Source organism: Chionomys nivalis, chromosome 12 (assembly GCF_950005125.1).
Source record: "Chionomys nivalis chromosome 12, mChiNiv1.1, whole genome shotgun sequence".
NCBI classification, from domain to species: domain Eukaryota; kingdom Metazoa; phylum Chordata; class Mammalia; order Rodentia; family Cricetidae; genus Chionomys; species Chionomys nivalis.
Genome location: NC_080097.1, coordinates 74,468,839 through 74,474,448, shown reverse-complemented (window position 1 = coordinate 74,474,448; position 5,610 = coordinate 74,468,839).

Here is a 5,610-nt window from a genome sequence, read left to right as displayed (position 1 = left end):
CGAACGATGTGCCACATAAGACCCAACTTTTTTTTTTCAAGACAGAGTTCCTGTATAGCTTTTTTTTTTTAAAGATTTATTTATTATATATATATATCATTCTGCCTCGATGTATGCCCACACGCCAGAGGAGGGCGCCAGATCTCAGTACAGATGGTTGTGAGCCACCATGTGGTTGTTGGGAATTGAACTCAGGACCTTTGGAAGAGCAGCCAGTGCTCTTAACCTCTGAGCCATCGCTCCAGCCCTCCTGTATAGCTTTTGAGCCTGTCTTAGAAACTGCTCTGTAAACCCAGCTGGCCTTGAACTCACAGAGATCCACCTGTCTCTGCCTCCAAAGTGCTGGCATTAGAGGTGTGTGCCACTACCATGGCCGCCCAGCTTAAGAACCAACATTCTAAGGCTAAAAATGTGAAAAGACTTTGAAGCTTGCTTGTTATTTGGCTTGGTCCTGACAGCCAGTTTATTTTTGATTTGCCCTTATTTTTCTGCATAGTGGGCTATAATTTATGAACATAGACTTCCTATTTTTCAAAATATATCATTCTGTTTAGCAGACAGTGCTTGCTAGCTTGTGTTTTCATCCTGTGCACAGTAGACAAACATTTCCTTTTATGTAACAAATGGTAAAAACTGAGTTAAAAGTTGAATGACTGTCTGAGAACTACCCTTGGGTCCCACCCCCCACCCATATGATCCTGGATTTTCCTGTGAACACTTACACATTTAATTGTACTGAGTTAAAAGTAGAATGACTATTTGGGAGCTACCCTTGGGTCCCATGCCCCCACCTGTATGATCTTGCTGTATAGTCCTGGGTTTTCACGTGAACACTCAAATTTAACTGTACTGAGTTTTTAGCTAGTTGTTTAGATTCTGTGTTCCATGTTAACAACCTGCTGAACCACCCTTGGGCCATCTAGAAGCAGGTAGTCAAGGGAAGGGATCTAGATCTTGGATGAGTATTTTATTCTGTCATAGGCATGTTAGATTTTTAGAGTAGCGGGGATGTAATCTAGTGTTTATCAGATGCCCAAGATAGGAATAAATAAAACCTATTTGATGCGTCGGTATTTTCAAGATATTGGGGGCAGATTCAGTTCAGAATAGAGCATCTTCTTTAGCTCATATTCCTGGTCCTTACTGTCTTTTCAGGTGAATTTATAATTTTTCCAAGAATGCAGATAGAAAATCTGAGAAGAGTGGAATTAACACTTTTCTTTCTCTCTCTCTCTCTCTCTTTTTTTTTTTTTTTTTTTTTTTTTTTGTTGTTGTTGTTGTTTTTCGAGACAGGGTTTCTCTGTGGCTTTGGAGCCTGTCCTGGAACTAGCTCTGTAGACCAGGCTGGTCTCGAACTCACAGAGATCTGCCTGCCTCTGCCTCCCAAGTGCTGGGATTAAAGACATGAGCCACCATCGCCCGGCGGAATTACACTTTTCATTTATCACCAAAACTATCAATATCCTTAATCCTAATAAGAACATTGTATGCTTTATACCTCAGCGTCCTGTGAGTGTTATTTTCTTTGCCTAGAAAAGAAAACAGTTGCAGGGTAGTGTTGGCGCATGCCTTTAATTCCAGGTTTTGGGAGGCAGAGGCAGGAGTTTGAGGTCATCTGGTCTACAAGAGCTAGTTCCAGGACAGGCTCCAGAGAAACCCTGCCTAGATACATGTACTTGCTTTGACATTTAGGGTCCTAGGCCAACAAAGCATGGTGTTTTATCTGGTTACAGAAGTTGACTGTCTGTAGTTGTGGGCTAACTCATATGTTTTGAAGAAGGTTAGTGGCATTTAACATTTGGATCAGATGGTAGGTGTTTTAGGTCCATTTATGTGCATTGTTGTGAACATGTTAGATCCCTGCAATGGGAGTAATAGTTCTGAGCCCACGTGTGGGTGCTGGAAATTGAGCCTGGATATTCTGGAGGAGCAACCGCTGAGCCATCTCTAGATCCTCTAGGTATATTTTTCAAACTCATGGGGGGGGGTTGGAGTTTAATCAAGAAGTAATTATTTAAAGGGAGTTTGGAATACTTTCGATATCAAAATAAAGGTGGTCTCATGTATTCGAAGCCAGGCTTTGCATCACCAATTTGAGGATGATTTCAAACTTACAATTCTCTTTCACGTACCAAGTATTGAACTTACAAATGTACTACCATGCTAATAGGTGAAAAATAGAGAATGAAAATTTCTTGTATAATTTCTTTTGTTAAGGGTTTATAACAAAGAGCATGCCACATGGACGTTGACACTAGGCTGCTATCCCAGTCTGTCAAGTTGCAGATGCTAATAGTTTTACATTTTGAAGACTATACTTTGGGATCTTGGTATCAGTGGAATCAGGAGACTGACAGTTGTAAGGTTACTCAAATACTCCCACATATCCATTTGAAGAACATCTTAAGCTCAATGTTCTAAGACTTTAGAATAACAATTTCTGTCTCATTTTTTTGTTTTTATAGTGGACAGGGTAAATTAGAAAAGGATAGCTGGGCGGTGGTGGTACACACCTTTAATATCAGAACTCAGGAGGCAGAGGCAGGTGTATTTCTGAGTTTGAGGGCAGCCTGGTCTACAGAGGGTGTTGGAGGTGGTAGCAGTTTTTTGGTCCTGGCAGCCCGTCTAGCTTAGACCAGAAATAATTACACAGAAACTGTATTAATTAAATCACTCATTAGCTCTAGCTTACTGGCTAACTCATTAATTCCTATTGCTAAGTGGCAGTGGCTTACCGGCAAAGTTTCACCACACCTGGCTCCATGGTGTCACTCTAACACCACTTTCCTCCTCCCATGCTATAGGCTCAAAGCAGTTCTTTTTTCATTAACTAATAAAAGCAACACAGATGGACCTCCCACACCATTTCCCCTTTTCTGTTTAAACAAAAAGGAAGCTTTTAACAGTAAAATTATCAACAGTTACAATGTCTGCTTTATCTTTTATCGTAGGTAATATATTCTACTGGGGTCCTTGATGGAGTTTTATTTATAGTTATCCTTAGTTATATTACCTAAGTAATCAGGAAACACATTGTTAGCAACTTCCAAAAGTAGACAGAGACATCTTGCTCCTGGACAGTCACCCAAAGTTCTGTTCCATTGGGGCACCCATCTTCAGCCCACAGGCCCATAGTATTCAGCAAACTTCCACAAAGCAGGAAATGAAGACATTTCTGTCTATATTGGCAGTTTGTCATATTTTTCTGTGAGCTGCAGAATGTTTAGCAGACTTTTTCATAAAGCAGGAACCCCGAAGGATATCTCACCTTTGGGCAAGTTTAGCAGTCATCACTCTGCGGGTCCTGCATGTTTAGCTCATCAAACAGTCCAGGCAAGAGTAATCTCTTGCCCAAATGGCTTGTAAACTCCATGAAGAGCCTCTTTGATTCCCATCTTTTTTTTTTTTTTTCTCCCGAGACAGGTTGTAGACCAGGCTGATCTCGAACTCACAGAGATCCGCCTGCCTCTGCCTCCTGAGTGCTGGGATTAAAGGCGTGCGCCACCACCGCCCAGCCCCCATCTTTCTTTTGAAGTAGATTGGTGCTACCAAGATGTGTCTCATTGTCATGAAAAGTCTTAAGCTCTCAAAACATCTTAAATGCCATATTTTGAAGGTCTCTGGAATATTTAAAGAATACCTGAAATATACTCTATACATCTAGAAAATTAAGTATGACTATAAGCTTGACTATTATAGTAGAGTATTATATTTCTTAATTGTTACGTTTTTAAGTGAACTACACAAATGTACCTTAAGATCAGAAATACATATACACATAAAATTGACCTTAAATTTGTATCAATAAACCAAGATCGATACCAATGCAAATTATTCAAATCTGTATCATATCCCCCTTTAAAATGTAAACAGACAATATTTGGAAATAGAAGCATTGTTTTCTCCATACTGCTGCTGTATGGGGCCGCTGTTAATCAGGCCTTTCATGGTACATCCTGTGTGCTAAGTTCATCTCAGTCAGCAGTTGGGTGAATTGTTTTTTGAGGGTGTTCAAGGTGGCCTTTCATGTGGTTGTGCTCCATCAAACCACTCCAGTCCTGAAGCAATCCACAGGTTCTCATCCTCTGTGGAAATGAGAAGAATCACTTTTCCAAAGCAACATACCCTTAGACCCAAACTTGTTAATCATGATACCTTTATAATATGCATTCTGGTTTAGCTTAGCAGCCTATGCAAAGAAATGTCTCTCTCTACTTAGCTCATTCACAGTCAAAAACATTCAAAGAACACGTACATAATCCAGATTCTCTGAACTTTCCCTTTTTATGTGGCTCATTTTTACTTCTTTTAATCTGTGTCTGTACTCTGTCCCTCTAAAGACTGTAGTTTTATTTATTTATTTATTTATTTTTGGTTTTTCGAGACAGGGTTTCTCTGTGGTTTTGGAGCCTGTCCTGGAACTAGCTCTTGTAGACCAGGCTGGTCTCGAACTCACAGAGATCCGCCTGCCGGGCGGTGGTGGCGCACGCCTTTAATCCCAGCACTCGGGAGGCAGAGGCAGGCGGATCTCTGTGAGTTCGAGACCAGCCTGGTCTACAAGAGCTAGTTCCAGGACAGGCTCCAAAACCACAGAGAAACCCTGTCTCGAAAAACAAAAAAAAAAAAAAAAACAAAAAAAAAAAAAACATTTTTTAAAGCTCTCGTACTTTTTTTCTTCTCTCGCCCAAGCCTACGTTCATTTATCCAACACTGACCCATTTAGAGTTCTTTTATGTCTGAATCTGTCCTTATTGAGTTATCTCTAATTCTTTACTATCTATCTTGAAGAGCTTTTAAAATGGTAAGCAGCTTGTTTGCAGTTGCCCTAGATGCTGGCTCCGCCTCTCCACTTTTAAAACGGTGGAGGTACCATTACTGCCAGCTCCAGGGCTGCCAGGTAGGAGCCATGCTCAGCGCTTTAACTCTGAGAATGAGTGTGCACACACAAACCCCCTTTATCTGAGTAATAGCCCTGCAGCGCATGCGTGGCCTGGAAATATCTCTGTATGGCAGCAGGAATCCACCATGCTCTCCTGCTTGTGCATGCCTAGTAGTCCTGATCCGCCACCCGCACAGTGAATCCTACCGATCCCAGTGAATCAGAAACCTCCCTTAAGGGAGCTGCAGCACACCACCAGCCGGAAAAAAAAAAATGAGGCTTAACTTTTTCTGTGTCTAGAGTTCCTTTTCAACCTTTTTTTGGTTTTACATGGATTTAGTCCACCATGTTGGTGTGCCAGTTGGAGGAAGCTGCTCGTTAGTTCCCGGCTGCTCAGTTCCAGTACCTCCAGGGCTCCAGAGAAAAACAAAACAAAATTGTCCACTGAGAAGGATGTAGTGGAAAGGGAATTAGGAATTGTTAGTTGAGTCTTACATAGTATAAAACACTTGATAAGAGGCTATGCTTGAAGTACTAGCATCGTGTTTTGAGTTGTTTACTGGTGTGCACTGTTTGAGCATCTGGCAAGCAGGACAGTTACTGAAGTGAGTTCTTCCATCGGTTCTAGGGAGTAAGCTCAGTTTTACCAGTTTTCATGGTAAGCACTTTTTCCTCCATGGATCCATCTTGGCCCTGATGTTTAGATATTTGAACTATAGAGAACATTTAGT